This window comes from Hyperoodon ampullatus (genome assembly GCF_949752795.1).
Source record: "Hyperoodon ampullatus genome assembly, chromosome: 2".
Classification (NCBI taxonomy): Eukaryota; Metazoa; Chordata; class Mammalia; order Artiodactyla; family Ziphiidae; genus Hyperoodon; species Hyperoodon ampullatus.
Window position 1 is genome coordinate 48,877,970 of NC_136915.1, and position 19,466 is coordinate 48,897,435.

General features: G+C 37.1%; 1 protein-coding gene across 2 annotated transcripts in view; it reads left to right on the forward strand.

The window, feature by feature from the left end:
- Positions 1-19,466, forward strand: part of PRKAA2 (protein kinase AMP-activated catalytic subunit alpha 2) — a gene marked incomplete at both ends in the record, with an annotated part of 56,673 nt that overhangs the window by 11,048 nt on the left and 26,159 nt on the right. The gene's annotated exons all lie outside the window — the stretch shown is intronic.

Sequence of the window (19,466 nt, forward strand, 5' to 3'; positions counted from 1 at the left end):
AACTCCCAACCTTAGTGATGAGTTAGCACTGGTAAGAGAAATGAAAAACCTGTGCTCTAGCGCCACCTTCTGGAAGACAAAAGGAAGTCTTCTAATTACCAGTGTACTGAACTGTTAGGAGCAAAGTAAACAAAGCCTTGCCTAAATAAAGAAAGGTGTTGCTACTTCAAACGTGTCAGCAAAGGCTCTTTTCATCAAACACCATGGGAAAAAATCATTGTAATATGGTATCACAAAAAGAAAATGACAGTTTTCCAACAACCAAACCCAAGGACATGGAATATTGTGATCTAACTGATAAAGAGTTGAAATTAGCTGTTATGAGGAAATTCAATGAGCTACAGGAAAACTTAGGCAGTGCAGTGATCTCAGGAATAAAATTAACAAACAGAAGGAGTACTTTACCAAAGAGATTGAAATTCTAAAAAGGAACCAAACAGAAATCCTGTAGCTGAAGAACTCAAGAAGTGGGATGAAGAATTAGAACGCAGTGGAAATAGAGCAGTCAGATGGAAGAAGGAATTTAGTGAGCTCAAGGACAGGAATATAGAGATGATTGAGGTGGCAGAGGAGAGAGAAATAAGATTTTTTAAAAGTGAAGAAACCCTGCAAGAACTCTTGGACTTCATCTAATGAGCCAAAAGAAGGAGAAGAGAGAGAAAAGGGAGCAGAGGGTGTATTAAAGAAATAATATCTGAGAACTTCCCAGACCTGGAGGAGGAACTGGATATACAAGTCCACAAAGCTAATAGAACCACTAATTATTTCAACACAGAAAGACATTCTGCAAGACAGATTATATTAAAGCTGTCAAAGGTCACTGATAGCTTTAAAAGACGGCAAGGAAAAATAGTAGCCTACAAGATTACCTTCATTAGGCTATCAGCAGATTTCTTAGGAGAAACTCTTATAGGCCAGGAGAGAGTGGAATGACATATTCAACATATTGAAAGATAAAAGCTGCCAACCAAGAATATTCAATTTGGCAAAATGATCCTTCATATATGAAGGAGAAATAAAGGCTTTCCCAGACAAACAAAAGCTGAGGCAGTTCACCACTAGACCTGCCTTACAGGAAATGTTGAAAAGAGCTCTTCAAGCTGAAATGAAAGATGAAAGTACACAAAGCTCTGATTAAGATGTTAGACAGAAAACTAACCTTTTTTAGAATAGTATATTAAACTCTTAATTAGAGTATAAAATTTAAAGGAAAAGAACTGTAGCTGCCACAACTTGTAATCACCACATAAAAAGATAATTTGTGATGTCAAAAATGTAAAAGGGGAAGAGTAAAAAATGGAACCTTCATAGGCAGATGAAGATAAATTGCTATCAGCAGAAAAAGGACTATTTTATCTATGAAATGTTTCATGTCAATTTCATGGTACCCACAATGCAAAAATCTAGAATGGAGATTGAAACATTAAAAAAAAGGGGGAGGGACTTCCCTGGCAATCCAGTGGTAAAGAATCTGCCTTCCAATGCAGGGGACCCAGGTTTGATCCCTGGTCGGGGAACTAAGATCCCACATGCCGTGGAGCAACTGAGCCCGCGTGCCACATCTATTGAGCTCGTGCGCCTCAACGAGAGAGCCCGTGCGCCACACACTACAGAGCCCACTCTCTCTGGAGCCCACGTGCCACAACTACAGAGCTCAGGTGCCCTGGAGCCCGTGCGCCACAACTAGAGGGAAGCCCAGGAGCTGCAACTAGAGAGAAACCCGAGCAGACCATGCACCATGATAAAAAGATCCTGTATGCCTCAACAGAGATCATGTGTGCTGCAGCTAAGATCCAATGCAGCCAAAAAAAAACAAGGAAAATAAATATTTTTTAAAAAATGAGAGACTGAGCAAATCACCATGAAAAATCACCAACTTATAAAGGTAGACAGAAACGGAAGGAAAAAGAAACAGTGGAGAGATAAAAATAACAGAAGATAAAAATAAAATGGCAGTAGTAAATTCTTACATATCAGATAATCACCCTAAATGTAAATGGATTGAACTCACCAATCCAAAGGCACAGTGTGGCTGGATGGATTAAAAAAAAAAAAAGACCCAATTATATGTGACCTACAGGAGACTCTTTAGCTCTGAAAACACACAAAGGCTCAAAGTGAAAGGATGGATGATGATATTCCAAGTAAATGGCAACCCAAAGAAGGTGGGCATAACCATACTTATATCAGACAAAATAGACTTCAAGTCAAAAAGTGTAAGAAGAGACAAGGTCACTGTATAATGATAAAGGGGCCAGTATATCAAGAAGATATAACAATCATAAATATATATGCTCCTAACATGCAAGCATTTATTCGCTTAAATGTATTAAGCGAATAATAACATCTTAAGGGAGAAATAAACAATAATACAATAATTGTAGGGAACTTCAGTATTCTACTATCAGCAGTGGATCATACAAACAAATTCAACAAGGAAATGTTGGAATTGAATCATACTTTAAAACAAATGGACATGTGCAGAACATTCTATCCAACAGCAGCAGAATACACATTCTTCTCAAGTGCACATGGAACATTCTCCAGGATAGATCATATGATAGGCTACAGAACAAATCTTAGCACATCTAAGATTGAAATCATACCATCTTCTCTGATCACAATGGTATGAAACTAGAAATCAACAACAAGAAGATAGTGAAAAGATCTAAAAATATGTGAAAACTAAACAACACACTTATAAGAAACCATTGGGTCAAAGAAGAAATCAAAGGGGAAATAAAAAGTCTTGAGGCAAATGAAAATGGAAATACAGTATATCAAATATTGTGGGATGCAGCAAAAGCAGTTCTGAGAGGAAAGTTTATAGCAATATACACATATATTAAGAAATTAGATCTCAAATAAACAACCTAACTTCATACCTCAAGGAATTAAAAAAAAAGCAAATTAAGCCCAAAGTTAGTAGAAGGAAGGAAATAATAAAGATCAGAAAGGAAAACAATGAAATAGAGACCAGAAAAACAATAGAAAGGATCAATGGAACTGAGAGCTGGTTCTTTGAAAAGATAAACAAAATTGACAAACCTTTAGCTAAACTAAGAAAAAAAATAAGACTCAAGTAAAATTAGAAATGAAAGAGGAGACATTGCAGATGACTACAGAAATATAGAATCATAAGAGACTGTTATGAACAGTTATATGTCAACAGATTACATAACCTAGAAGAAATCGATGCATTTTTAGAAACACAGAACCTACCAAGACTGAATCAGTACTGGAATCCTAGCTAGAGCAGTTAGGCAAGACAAAGGAATAAAAGGCATCCAAATTGGGAAGGAAGAAGTAAAATTATCACTTTTTGCTGATGATATGATCTTACATAAAAAAATCCTAGAGTCAAGAAGCTGTTGGAATGAATCAACAATTTCAGTAAAGTGGCAGGATACAAAATCAACATACGGAAGTCAATTACATTTCTTTTCACTAATGATGAAGGATCTGAAATAAATAAAGGAGACTATCCCAGTCACGATAGCATCAAAAACAATAAATGCTTAGGAATAAACTTATCCAAGGAAATGAAAGATCTATACAGTGAAAACTATGAGCCTTTGCTGAAAGAAATCGAAGACACAAACAAATGGAAATACATCTTGTGTTTATGGGTTGGAAAAATTAATAATGTTAAAATGGCCGTACTATCCAAAGCCATCTGCAAATTCCATATAGTCACCATCAAAATGCCAAAGGCCTTCTTCACAGAAGTAGAAGAAAAAAATCTTAAAGTTTATGTGGACGCACAAAAGACTGAATGGCCAAAGAAATCCCGAGGAAAAAAATAAAGCTGAAGGTATCATACTTAGGAATTTTAATCAAAACAGTATTTTACTGGCATAAAAATAAGCACATTGACCAGTGAAACAGAATAGAGAGCCCAGAATTAAATTCCAGCATGTATTGTCAACTAATTTTCAACAAGGGAGCCAAGAATACCCAGTGGGGAAATGATAGTCTCTTCAATAAATGGTGCTGAGAAAACTGAAGAAATGCATGCAGGACAATGAAATTGGAACTCTCTTTCACAAAAATTAACCTGAAATGGATCAAAGACTTAAACAAAAGACCTGATATTATAAAACTCCTAGAAGAAAATGTAGGGAAGAAGCTCATTGATTTTGGTTTTGGCAGTGATTTTTGGACATGATGCCAAAAGCACAAGCAACAAAAGCAAAAATCAACAAATGGGACTACATCAAACTCAATAGCTTCTGCAGAGCAAAAGAAACAGTTAACAAAATGAGATAACAGATTTGAAAAAATGTTCATAGATGTTCTCACTCCAGATGAACAATAGAATCTTCCAGAAACATCCCCAAAGCTTCTTAAATCATCTGTAGGTTTATAGAATGGGAGAAAATTTTTGCAAACCATATATGGGTTAATATCCAAAATATATAAAGAATGCAGTCTCCTTAATAAGAAAACAAACAATTCAGTGAAAAAATGGGCAGAAGAGCTAAATAGACATTTTTCCAAAGAGGACATGAAAATGGACAACAGACATGAAAAGATGCTCAACATTGCTAATCATCAGGGAAATGCAAATCAAAACCACAATGAGATATCACTTCATACCTGTTATAATGGATGTCATCAAGAAGACAAGAGACAACAGGTGCTGGTGAAGACGTGGTGAAAATGGAACCTTTATACTTGTTAGTGGGAATGTAACTTGGTCCAACCACTATGGAAAATGATATGGAGGTTCCTCAAAACATTAAAAATGGATCTACCATATGATCCAGCAATTCCTCTTCTAGGTATATTCCCCAAAAAAGAGAACAGGATTTTAATGAGATATATGCAATCCAATTTTTATTACAGCATTATTCGCCATAGCAAAAATATGGAAACAACCCAAATGCTCATCAACAGATGAATGACTGAAAAATTGTGGTACATGTACACAATGAAATATTATTCAGCCATGGGAGAGGAGGATATCCTCCAATCTGTGACAGTATGGATGGACCTTGAGCACATTATGCTAAGTGAGATAAGTCAGAGAAAGACAAGTATTGTATCATGTCATTTATATGTGGAATATAAAATGTTAAACCTGTAAAAAACAGAGTAAAGTGGTTGTTACCAGAGGATTGGAAGGGGGGATAAGAGTGATGGTATTTAAGGGCACAAACTTGTAATGAATAGTAAATAAGCCATAGAGATCTAATTCACATTATAATTAATATAGACAATGATACTCTAATTATATAATGTGATAAATATTGCTGTGTTGAAAAACATATTACAACATGTAAGTGTATCAAAGTAACATGCTATACATCTTAAATTTACACAATATTGCATATCAAATTTATTCAATTAAAAAATAATTGTTATTAATATGTTCAAGGTGGAGAATTTTAGCAGAGAACGGGAATCTATAAAAATAACCAAAGGAAAACTCAGTGCACCCCTTGTGCCGGGCTTAGAAGCTGCATGCATTTGATGTGGTTACTGTTTGAGACTTCTGAATGCTGGAGTAGATTGTATCCATCTTCAACCTAGTCTCCCTTGTGTGATTGATTAAGCGTCTGGGAAGCAGCGACTGATATTTTAAGGACTCCTGATAAAGATGTGTCTGATTTTGCCATGCTGATACACTGTTGCCAGTCCTAAGTCCTTCCAAAAAGCTAAGTCTTAAGATTACTACCTGTTGTGTCCTGTGAGTATGAATGTCATTTTGAACCCAAGACCATTGATGATCATGCAGAGTAGGCACTTTCACAGTTCCAGAAGCGGAAGGGAGAGGGAGTGGGGCAGAAGCAATATCTGAAGAGATAATGGGAGAAAGTTTTCCAAAATTGATAAACACATCAAGCCACAGATTAAGAAGATACGTGAACCCTAAGCAGAATAAATATAAGAAAACCATTCCTAAGCACATCATTGGAAAACTGCTCAAAACTGTTTTTTTGTTTTTGTTTGGTTTTGTTTTTGCTTGAGACTCTCCTATACTGGAGTGGACTTCATCTGTCTATGCAGAGATGGGGGAAAATGTTCAGAGAAAATCTTAAAGTAGCCAAAGGATAAAAAAAGGCATATTGTTCTCCAAGGAACAAAAATAAGCAGACTTTCTCAACAAAAACAATGAAAGCAAGGAAGCGGTGGAGTGATATCTTCAGAGAGGTGAAAGAAACAAACTGCTAACCTATAATTTTGTACCCAACAAAAATATTCTTCAAAAATAAAGGCACAATACATTCTCAGGTAAGCATAAACTGAGAGAATATGTCTCCAGCAGACCTACAGTAAAGGGAACACCAAAGGGAATTCTTCAGGCAGAAAAATAGGTGATGCTTTCCCAGATGGAAGCAAGAGTACAAGAAGGAATGAAGACTGTTGGAAAGGGTAAATATGTGGGTAACTAAATAGATATTGACTATGTAAAGTAATAACATCTTGCGAGATTTAAAATACATGTAGGACTAAAATACAACAACAGAAAAAGTAGGAGAGGAAGCATAGAGTTAAAGTGTTCTAAAGTCCGTGCATTGTCTAGGAAATGGTGAAAACATTATATTAGATTCTATTAATGTCCAAGATGAATGTTGTAATCTCTAGGGTAACCACTAAAATGAACACTTGGAGAGACCTCTAAACTATTCCACAATTCTACTTTCAGGAGAAATTCTATGGAACATAAAATGATATTCAGTAAATATATTCAAAAACAAAAATTATTCGGGTAGGGGCAGTTGATGGGCATAGAAGGGGAGATGTTTGAAGACAGGAAAAGGAAGGAGAGTGAGCAAGAGGGAGACAAAGCATGTAGAATAAGAGAAACACAGAAAGAGAATAGACACGTAAGGACCAGAGTTGGAAAGAGAAGAGAGGGGATGATTTAAGAAACTTTGGGAGTGTTTCCGGAAGATTCTGTTGTTCATCTGGAGTGAGAAACACCTATGAACATTTTTTCAAATCTGTTATCTCTGACCTGAATGCTAATACTTTCTCCAGCAGTTTTAAATAATCTCTTCTATACCAGAAAACTTTTTCCCTGACTCTATGTAAATGATTCGTCTTAAATGATTCTGTAAAAAGTAAGTTGATTCTCCTATGGAATTCTTGATTGACTTAAGTTTTAAAGAAGTACTTTAAAATTATAGTCCAAGCCAGTATAAACACAGGTTGCAAAAATAAAGCATAATACAGCATATCATGTAATCAGTTCTCAAAGAAGGTAGCTTCAGAATAAGTCTTTGCTAAAAAAAAAATCACATCCTCAGGCCCTTCCTGATCTGTTCAAATTAGTTTTCCCACCCTCACCCCAGTCATTCTTGTTATTCCCAGTACTCTGCTTGATTTTCATTTTTTTATCATTCTATCACCATTATTATATGTTCATTTATTGTTTATATTCTCCTCCAGAATACAAGTTCCATTTATACCTGCATTTTCAGCATTTGGAGCAATGGCTAGTACACATTAGACCCTCAGAAGATATTTGTTGATTGAATGAATGAACAAATGAATGTTCAGGCCAACAGGGAGTAAAAACAACTAAGAGAAGAAGGTCTTCAATGATATGTGAGTTTGTTCTCTCAGTAATAAAAATCTAGTACATGTTGCATATTGTATTATGGGATTATTTCAGTCTGCATTTTATTTTCTTGAAATTAGGCAGTTCTTAAAGAACAGCTTTCATATATCTGATCCATAGCAAAGGCCACAGCCCTACCCCAGCCTGCATTTGAGCTGAACATAGCAATTCTTCTTCCTTGATTTTTCTCACTCCATCCCTTTACTGTGCCCTGATTTCTCAGCTGAAATGCTGGACATAAAAGGATAAACATGTAAGTAAGCACGCTTGATGTGTTATAATCAAGAGAGCCTGGTTATTGGGAGGCAAAGTAATGTGAGTTTTGAGCTTGTGTGTTGGAGGCAGATAAACCTTGCTCCTCATTGTTCTCTAATTCTAGTTTCTTCATCTGTAAACTAGGGGTAATATTTACTTTTAGGGCTCTGGGGAATAAATAAGATTTGTATGTAAGGTGCCCATAGTACTTTTCTAATCAGTGGTATATCAAAACAGGAAGTCTTTTGCTTCCTGTTCATAACTGTCCTTTAGAGAATTTTAAAGGACTTTCAAGGAAAGGAAATTTTGAGAAAAGCAGTGAGACTGTTTTGTTTCACCATGGGCAAAGAAGAAAGGAGGCTTGTGTTATTTTGGCAGGAGTCTGCTGAAGGTAGGGGTCAGAACATGTGTGCATCATATGGCACTCCGGACTCCCAGAATGAAGGCTCTTGATACAAATGACTAAGGGTGGCTGATGCCACACAAGGCCCTGCTTTCTGACACATGGCGTCCCTTGGCTTGTAATAGCCTAGGTATGGATATAGTGTCATCCAAACATTCTTTCTTAATGTTTTAAATTGAATTGTACCATGTATGTAAAGCGGTACATACATTCTAAGTGATTTCTTACATAAATCCTCAATGAATTTTCACAGACTGAATATAGACATATAACCACTACTTAAAGGCACAAAAAATGACCAGTATCACACAAGCCCCCCACCTTTGTCCCATTTTAGTTAACGTTTCCATTTTCCACCCCCACCAAAGGTCACCACTATCCATGGATTATAAATAGTTTCATCTATTTTTGAACTTCATAGAAGTATAATCATATTTCTCTCATTTATTTAACTTGAGATTATGTTTGTGAGATTTACCCATGGCATTGCATATAGTTGTAATTCATTCATTCTCATTGCTGTATAGTATTACATTAAGACTATACAATTATTTATACATACTGTATAATAATAATAATTCAAATTATTATACATATTATACAGTTTGTAGCCTTTACAGAAGAATGACATTTTGACAGTTCTTTGAGCCTCAAATATAAATAGATTATAATTTAGACCTAAAATACCCAATAGTTTATTTTTTTATTGTTCTTTTATTGGATTTTAATAAAGGATTTCTATTAAATTAGATTTTAATAAAATATTTTAATAAATCTTAATTAGATTTAATTGTTTCTTTATTAGATATATTACTGTTCTAAATTATGATATTAAAATTGAATGAAGTATTTTAAATGAATTAATATGGAATAATATATAGGAAGAGAAGTGTTGCAAGTTGTTTTTCATAAAATTATAGGGTCCATGCTTATGGTAAAAAACGCTAGACTTCATTGGGAATGATACTGGACATTAGAAAAATTATAGTCTTTGTACAAAACAATCATGTATTTACAACTCCATAATACAGCCATAAGAAGTCCTGCATCTTGTGTATCAAGAAAAGCTGGAAAGCATCCAGAAAATGACAACTAAAATCAAGAGGCTAGAGTGGCTTAAAAGATTTATACCCTTAAAAGATGTAGTGTGGAATGATCCCTGGGGATATAATTACAAAAATCTTAGAATTGGAAGGGGAATTAGGCTTGATCTAGTCCAACCTGTTAGTTAATGCAGGAATTTATCTTATGGTGATCTTGACAAATGGCTGAGCTTCCTCTATTTGAATATTGGATGGTGTGTGCTGCTGGGTTTTAATTCCAGCCCTGCTACTTCATAGCTGAACGAATGTGGGCAAATTCTTAACTTCTCTGTGCCTCATTTTCTTGGCTTACCGCTTATTGCCAACCCTGGCAATAGAAAAAGACTACAGGGGACCTGACCTCCAGCCCCCTCCCATCTAGTATTGAGAGATGAACTGAAAAATCAATAAACATTAGTGTTACACATCCTGTGAAAAAAAGGATACTCAGGGTACAGTAGTAACATTAAAAGATTTTAATGTTTTAATTTTCAGTATAGGCTTGAGTGGTGAAAAAGGAGGTGAGAGGGGCTTCATAGAGCAGAGGACTCTGTTGAAAGAATTTGTATTGATTATTCCCAGTTTTGCTCCTAGAACAATATAAAACGGTTTTATTCTTTCTTCTGTATAACAGCTCTTCACCTTATCAAATGTAAAATTCTAAAAGGATAGATTGGATAAGTATAGATTTTTCAATCGCTTTAGAGAGTATTTCGTATAATTTGAATAGAGTTTGGGAAAAACAAAATGGACCACTAATGAGTGATAATTTTGTAGAATCCTTTAATCCAAGAAATTGTATGGGCTATAAATTATAGTTTATTTCCATTAGTTCATGGATAGTAGTTCAGCAAAATGGGAAATTTGAAATAAGTTCAAACATTTTGCATTTTAAAGTATTCTGAATAGGGTATTACTGAGATTCAGCTGTGAATGACAAGAATTTTCAAAGTAAGAATAGCTTAAACAAGATAGTATTTTACTCTCTTGTAACAGTCTGAGCAGGTAGTTCCAGGCTTCAGGATGGAGGAAGGGATGAAGAAGCTGCTGCTAGAGACATTTCTGCTTGCATGTCATTGGCCAGAACATAGGTCACATGGCCATACCTAGTTACAAGAGATATTAGGATGCAGTCTCTACTCTGGGTAGACATGTGCTCAGGTGTAATTTGGGAATCACATGTCTGGGAAGGAGGGCTGGAATAGATATTGGGGGACACCTAGCAGTGTGACAGAACTAATTTGTTCACTGCTTACATCCCAAGTGCCTATTAACTGCACTTGGTATGGAATACACTATAGTAGGCTTCATTAAATAGTTGTTCCATGGATGAGTGTTCCTTATTGCTCCTGTCAAAAGAGGTACTGATCTGGATATTTACTTATATACATGATAAATTATGGCAAATTTGTCCATCCTTGGTTTTTAAAAATGTTGTTTCTCATTATGTTCTCCCTTCACAAATAAGGTATCCCTAACAGTTTTCAGACAGATTTGCTACCATACAGAATCGATTTTAGCTCCTTTATTGCTGATTGTTTTTCTCCCTACTAAAACTTGGAGACCTATTAAATCTCTCTTTACATGTGTCTTTGATCAACACAGTCCTGGCATGTAAATGGTGCTCAGCAAATGTTTTTAGATTGAATAAATGAATGTTAGTTAAACATTAATGAATCCAAGCCTTTTTTCCCCTGTTACTTCCATAGAAAAGTTTATAGCTGTAATACACAAAAAGAAATTCTTGGTGTTAAATCTGTTTATATTACAAGATTTTTAGGAATATTCATTCGGCTTTCAGGTAGGATGTGATTATGAGACAACTATCTGGATTTAATTAATTATAGGTAAGTATTAATTCACTTAATAAGTTATTAGGTAATAGAGGCTAGTATATTTCAGCAAAAAGAGGGGGTGTTCTTAATGCATTTGAATCTTTTGACCTCAGATAACCAATTAGCTTATCAGTGTGCTTAAGTGTTTCAAGGGATGATGCCATTTCTTATTTTTTTAAATTTTATTGGAGTATAATTGATTTACAATGTTGTGTTAGTTTCAGGTGTACAGTACAGTGATTCAGTTATACATATACATATGTTCATTCTTTTTCAAATTCCTTTCTCATATAGGTTATCACAGAATATTGAGTAGAGTTCCTTGTGCTATATAGTAGGTCCTTGTTGGTTATCTATATGTAGTAGTGTGTGTATGTGTATGTTAATCCCAAGCTCCTGATTTATCCCTCCCCACAACGTTTCCCCTTTATAAACCGTAAGTTTATTTCTGATATCTGTAAGTCTTTTTCTGTTTTGTACATAAGTTCATTTGTGCCATTTTTTAAAAAAATTAGATTCCACAGATGAGTGATATCATATGAAATTTGTCTTTCTCTGTCTGACTTACTTCACTTTGTATGATAATCTCTGGGTCCATCCATGTTGCTGCAAATGGCATTATTTTGTTCTTCTTTGTGGCTGAGTAACACTCCATTGTATACATGTACCACATCTTTATCCATTCCTCTGTCGATGGACATTTAGTTTGCTTCCATGTCTTGGCTACTGTAAATAGTGCTGCAGTGAACATTGGGGTGCACGTATCTTTTTGAATTATGTTTTCTCCAGATATATGCCTAGGAGTGGGAATTGCTGGATCATATGGTAGTTCTATTTTTGTTTTTTAAGGAACCTCCATACTGTTCTCCACAGTGATTCTACCAATTTACATTTCTACCAACAGTGTAAGAGGGTTCCCTTTTCTCTACACCCTTGCCAACATTTATTGTTTGTAGACTTTTTGATGATGGCCATTCTGACCAGTGTGAGGTGATACCTCATTGTAGTTGTGATTTGCATTTCTCTGATAATTAGTGATGTTGAGCATCTTTTCATGTGCTTTTTGTCCATCTGTATGTCTTCTTTGGAGAAATGTCTATTTAGATCTTCCACCCATTTTTTTTTTGTGGTACGCGGGCCTCTCACCGCTGCAGTCTCTCCCCTTGCGGAGCACAGGCTCCGGACGCGCAGGCCCAGCCGCCACGGCCCATGGGCCCAGCCGCTCCGCGGCACGCGGGATCCTCCCGGACCGGGGCACGAACCCGTGTCCCCTGCATCGGCAGGCGGACTCTCAACCACTGCGCCACCAGGGAAGCCCTTCCACCCATTTTTTGATGTTGGTTTTTTTTTTTCATTTTTGATCTGCATGAGCTGTTTGTGTATTTTGGAGATTAATCCCTTGTCAGTCACATCATTTGCAAATATTTTCTCCCATTCCGTGGGTTGTCTTTTCATTTTGTTTATGGTTTCCTTTGCTGTGCAGAAGATTTTAAGTTTAATTAGGTCCCATTTGCTTATTTTTGTTTTTATTTTCATTACTGTATGTCATGGTTCAAAGAAGAATTTGCTGCAATCTATATCAATGAGTGTTCTGCCTATGTTTTTCTCTTAAGAGTTTTATAGTGTCCAGCCTTACATTTAGGTCTTTGATCCATTTTGAGTTTATTTTTGTGTATGGTGTTAGGGAGTGTTCTAATTTCATTCTTTTACATGTAGCTGTCCAGTTTTCCCAGCACCACTTATTGAAGAGACTGGCTTTTCTCCACTGTATATTCTTGCCTCGTTTGTCATAGATTAATTGACCATAGGTGCATGTATTTATTTCTGGGTTTTCTATCCTGTTCCATTGATCTATATTTCTGTTTCTGTGCCAGTACCATACTGTTTTGATTACTATAGCTTTGTAGTATAGTCTGAAGTCAGGGGGCCTGATTCCTCTAGCTCCTTTTTTCTTTCTCAGGATTGCTTTGGCTATTTAGGGCCTTTTGTGTTTCCATACAAATTTTTAAAAATTGGGAGCTTGTTCTGTGAAAATTGCCATTGGTAATTTAATAGGGATTGCACTGAGTCTGTAGATTGCCTTGGGTAGTGTAGTCATTTTGACAGTATTGATTCTTCCAATTCAGGAACATGATATATCTTTCCATCTGTTTGTGTCATTTTCAATTTCTTTCATCAGCATCTTATAGTTTCCAGAGTATAGGTCTTTTGTCTCCTTAGGTAGGTTTATTCCTAGATATTTTATTCTTTTTGATGCAGTGGTATATGGGATTGTTTCCTTAATTTTTCTTTCTGATCTTTTGTTTTAATGTATAGGAATGCAACAGATTTCTGTGTATTAATTTCATATGCTGCAACTTTACTGAATTCCTTGAGGAGCTCTAGTAGCATTTTGGTAGCATTTTTAGGATTTTCTATGTATAGTATCATGTCATCTGCAAACAGTTACAGTTTTACTTCCTCTTTTCCAATTTGTATTCCTTTTATTTCTTTTTCTTCTCTGATTGCCATGGCTAGGACTTCCAAAACTATGTTAAATAATAATAGTGAGAGGGGACATTCTTGTCTTGTTCCTGATCTTAGAGGGAATGCTTTCAGTTTTTCACCATTGAGAATGATGTTAGTTGTGCGTTTGTCATATATGGCCTTTATTATGTTGAGGTAGGTTCCCTCTATGCCCACTTTCTGGAGAGTTTTTATCATAAATGGGTGTTGAATTTTATCAAAAGCTTTTTCTGCATCTACTGAGATGATCATATGGTTTTTATTCTTCAGTTTGTTAATGTGATGTATCACAGTGATTGATTTGCTGATACTGAAGAATTCTTGCATCCTTGGGATAAATCCCACTTGATCATCATGTATGATCCTTTTAATGTATTGTTGGATTTGGTTTGATAGTAGTTTTTTGAGGACTTTGTATGTATGTTCATTAGTGATATTGGCACGTAATTTTCTTTTTTTGTGCTATCTTTGTCTGGTTTTGGTATCAGGGTGATGGTGGCCTCATAGAATGAGCTTGGGAGTGTTCCTTCTTCGGCAATTGTTTGGAAGAGTTTCAGAAGAATAGGTGTTAACTCTTTTCTAAATGTTTGATAGAATTCACCTGTGAAGTCATCTGGTCCTGGACTTTTGTTTGAAGTTTTTTAATCACAGTTTCAATTTCACTATTTGTGATTGGTCTGTTCATATTTTATATTTCTTCCTGGTTCAGTTTGGAAGGTTGTGTATTTCTAAGAATTTGTCCATTTCTTCTAGGTTGTCCATTTTACTGGCCTATAGTTGTTTGTAGTAGTCTCTTGTGATCCTTTGTATTTCTGTGGTGTCCATTGTAACTTCTCCGTTTTCATTTCTAATTTTATTGATTTGAGTCCTGTATCTTTTTTTCTTGATGAGTCTGGCTAAAGGTTTGTCAATTTTGTTTATCTTTTTGAAAAACCAGGTTTATTTCATTGATCTTTTCTGTTGTTTTCTTTGTCTCTATTTCATTTATTTCTTCTCTGATATTTATGATTTCTTTCCTTCTACTAGCTTTGGATTTTGTTTATTCTTCTTTCTCTAGTTGCTTTAGGTGTAAGGTTAGGATGTTTATTTGAGATTTTTCTTGTTTCCTGAGGTAAGATTGTATTGTTCTAAACTTCTCCCTTAGAACTGCTTTTGCTGTGTCTCATAGGTTTTGTATTGTGGTGTTTTTGTTGTCATTTGTCTCTAAGTATTTTTTTAATTTCCTCTTTGATTTCTTCAGTAATCCATTGGTTGTTTAGTAACATGTTGTTTAGCCTCCATGTGTCTGTCTTTTACAGTTTTTTCCCCTGTAATTGATATCTAATCTCACAGTGTTGTGGTCAGAAAAGATGTTTGATATGACTTTAATTTTCTTAAATTTACCAAGGCTTGATTTGTGGCCAAAGATGTGATCTATCCTGAAGAATGTTCCATGTGCACTGGAGAAGAAAGTGTGTTCTGTTGCTTTTGAATGGAATGTTCTATAAATATCAATTAAAAGTTCATCTGGTCTAATGTGTCATTTAAGGCCTGTGTTTCCTATTGATTTTCTGTCTGGATGATCTGTCCATTGATGAAAGTGGGGTCCCCCATTATTATTGTGTTACTGTTGATTTCTCCTTTTATGGCTGTTAGCATTTGCCTTATATATTGAGGTGCTCCAATGTGGGGTGCATATATATTCACAATTGTTATATCTTCTTGTATTGATCCCTTGATCATTATGTAGTGTCCTTCCTTGTCTCTTGTAACAGTCTTTATTTTAAAGTCTATTTTGTCTAATACAAGTATTGCTACTCCAGCTTTCTTTTTATTTCCACTTGCATGGAATATCTTTTTCCATCCCCTCACTTTCAGTTTGTATGTGTCCCTAGATCTGAAGTGGGTCTCTTATAAACAGCATATATTTGGGTCTTATTTTTGTGTCCATTCAGCCAGTCTGTCTTTTGGTTTGAGCATTTAATCCATTTAAATTTAAGGTAATTATCAATATGTATGTTCTTATTGCCATTTTGTTAATTGATTTGGCGTTGTTTTTGAAGGTGTTTTTTCTTCCCTTCCTTTTTTGTTCTCTTCGCTTATGATTTGATGTCTATCTTGTGCTGTGTTTGGTTTGCTTTTTCTTTTTTTGTATGTGTATCTATTGTAGATTTTTGGTTTGTTGTTCCCATGAGGTTTTGATATAGCAGTCTATATATGTACAAGATTGTTTTGAGTTGCTGGTCTCTTAATTTCCAGTGCATTTTCAATATCCTGTGTTTGTACTCTTCTCACAGTTGCTGGTTTTGATATCATATTTGTGTGTGGGTGATTTCCTACCTTTGCTTTGTGTTTGCCTTTACTGGTGAGCTTTGTGATTTGTAAGTTTCTCGTTTCTGGCTGTGGCCTTTTATTTTCTGCCTAGAGAAGTTCCTAGGATTTGTTTAATGCTGGTTTGGTGGTATTGAATTCTCTTACCATTTGCTTGTCTGTAAAGATTTTGATTTCTCTGTCAAATCTGATAAGAGCCTTGCTGATAGAGTATTCTTGGTTGTAGGTTCTTCCCTTTCACTCTGAATATATCATGCCCATTCCCTTGTGGCCTGCCAGGTTTCTTCTGAAAAATCAGCTGATAACTTTATGAGGATTCACTTGTATGTTGTTTGTTGCTTTTCCCTTGTTGCTATTAAATTTTGGGGGGGCTTTAATTTTATGTCAGTTTGATTAAAATGTGTCTTAGCATCTTGTATGGGACTCTCTTCACTTCCTGGACTTGAGTGAGTGTTTCCTTTCTCATGTTAGAGTAGTTTTCAGCTATGATGTCTTCAAATGTTTTCTCAGGCCCTTTCTCTCTCTCTTTTCCTTCTGGGACCCCTATAATGTGAATGTTAGTGCATTTAATGTTGTCCCAGAGGTCTCTTAGACTGTCCTCATTTCTTTTCATTATTTTTTCTTTATTCTGTTCTGCGGCAGTGATTTCTACCTTTCTGTCTTCCAGCTCACTTATTCGTTCTTCTGCCTCGATTATTCTGCTATTGATTTCTTCTAGTGTATTTTTCTTTCAAGTTATTGTATTGTTCATCTCTGTTTCTTTGTTCTTTAAACCTTCTAGCTCTTTGTTAAACATCTCTTGTATCTTTTTGATCTGTGTCTCCATTATTTTTCTGAGATCTTGGAACATCTTTACTATCGTTACTCTAAATTATTTTTCAGGTAGGTTGCCTATTTCCACTTCATTTAGTTGTTCTTGTGGGCTTTTATCTTGTTCCTTTGTCTGGAACATTTTTCTCTGCTGTCTCATTTTGTCTCACTTTGTGTGATTGTGGTTTCTGTTCCACAGGCTGCAGGATTGTAGCTCCTCTTGTTTCCGCTGTCTGTCCCCTGGTGGGTGAGGTTGGTCCTTGGGCTTATGCAGGCTTCTTGGTGGGAGGGACTGGTTCCTGCCCACTGGTGGGTGGAGCTAGGTCTTGTCCCTCTGGTGGGTAGGGCCTTGTCAAGGGATGTGTTTAGAGATGGCTGTGAGCTCAGTATGGTGTTAGCAGCCTGTCTGCTGAGGGGTGGGGCTGTGTTCCTATCCTGCTGGTTATTTGGCCTGAGGCATTCTATCAGTGAAGCCTGTAGGCTGTTGGGTAGGACCAGGTCTTGATACCAAAATGGTGACCTCTGGGAGAAATCACACTGATCCATATTTTCTGGGGCCTATGCCACCAATGTCCTTGCCTCCACAGTGAACCACAGCCAACCCCTGACTCTCCAGGAGACCCTCCAAGACTTGTAGGTATGTCCAGCCCTGGTTCCTATTGAGTTAACTGCTTTCTGCTGGGTCCCTGTGTATGTGAAAACTGTGTGAGCCCTCCAGGAGTGGAGTCTGTGTTTCCCACAGTCCTGTGGAGCTCCTGCACTCAAGCCCCACTGGCCTTCAAAACCAGATGGTCTGGGAGTTCCTCCTTCTGATGCCAGACCCTCAGGCTGGGGAGCCTGACAGGGGCTCAAGATTTTCACTCTTGTGGGAGAACCTCTTCAATATAGGTATTTTCTAGTTTGTGGGTCATCTACAAAGGGGTATGGGATTTTATTATGTCATGAAAGCACTCCTCTTACAGCTTCATTGTGGCTCTTTCTTTGTCTTTGAATATAAAATATCTTTTTTGGTAGGTTCTAGTCTTTTGTCAATGGTTATTCAGCAGGAAGTTGTGATTTTGGTGTTTTCATGAGAGGAAGTGAGCTCAAGTTCTTCTCCTCCCCCATCTTTTCCAGGATTGAGGGACTGCTCTTAGTTTGGATGCTGGCTGTCTTTTTCCTCAGCGTGTGTTGGCTGTTATCCCCTTGATGCAGCGTATGCAGGTGCAGTGGCCCTTGTGCACTCTGGGGAGAGTGGCTGCAGGGCTCATTGCTTGCTTGCGGCTCTGCTAGGGGCAGCTGCCATTCCCACACTCCCAGGACAGAGCTTGGCACCTGCTCACCAGTCTCCTAAGGGTGGCTACTACCCATGCACTCCTGGGACAGCACTCCTCTGGAGCCCAGGATGGTAGTGACAACTTGTGCCCACCCCCAGAGTTCCTGTAGGCGGTGTCTTCTTGCCTGGGAGAGCTCAGAGGGAAGGACGCTCTTATGGTGTTCCCGCCTCTCTCCTCGTGCCCCCCCAGATAATGGCACCTTGCCTCTCCAGTGAGCTCTGGTTTCTTCTGAGTACCCCCTCAGTTGCCACAGTGCAGCCTCTTCAGGCTGTCTCTGCACATCCAACCCCGGTCCTCTTCCTGGGTCTGACCTCTGAAGGCTGAGATTCAGCACCCAGCCCCCACCCACACGGACAGGCAAGTGTCTAAGGCTGGGGAGCACAGGGTGGCAGTGACAACCTTCTGTGTTTGTTACTCTCCATTTTGCCTTCCACAAACCGGTTGTTGCACTCTCCTCCTAGGCTCCAAAGCTCCCCCTCCATCCAGGCTGATCTCCACACTGGTGAGGGTACTCCCCAAGGTGCATAAACCTTTCTTCCTTCACAGCTCCCTTCCTGGGGTTCGGGACCTGTCCCAGTTCCTTTCTTTATCTTTTTCCTTTGTCCTATATGGTTACGTGGAGGTTTTCTTGCCCTTGTGGAAGTCTGAGGTCTTCTGCCAGTGTTCAGTAGATTTTCTGTATGAATCATTCCACTTGTAGATGTGCTTTTAATGTTTTTGTGGGAGGTGAGCTCCCCGGCCTACTCCTTTGCCATCTTGATCCTCCCCCAATTCCATTGATGCCATTTCTTTGCCATTGCTTCACGAAGAAAAATTTCTTCAGGTATAAAGATAAATGAGTGTGTTATTTCTTCAGATATCATAGACAAAGCAATGATTTGAAAAAACTTTAATTAAAGATTCAGCTTTATTGGGGTATAATTGACAAAATTATAAAATATTTAAAGTGTTCATCATGGTGATGTGTTACATTAGATCCTCATATCTTATTCATCTTAGTGTTGAAAGTTTATGCCCTTTTACCCACTTCTTATTTCCCTCATCCCCCAGCTCCTAGCAACCACTTTTCTACTCTCTGTTTCTATGAGTTTGACTTTTTTTCTTTGATATCCCACATATAACTGGATCTCATGTAGTATTTCTTTATCTGGCTTATTTCACTTAGTATAATACCCTCAAGGTCCATCCATGTTGAAAATAGGATTTCTTTCTTTCTCATGACCTAATAATATATTGCACTGTGTGTGTGTGTGTGTGTGTGTGTGTGTGTGTATACATGAGAGAGAGAGAGAAAGAGGGAATATGCACACCACATCTTCTTCATTCATTCATATGTTCATGGACACTGAGGTAGTTTCCATATCTTTGCTTTTGTGAATA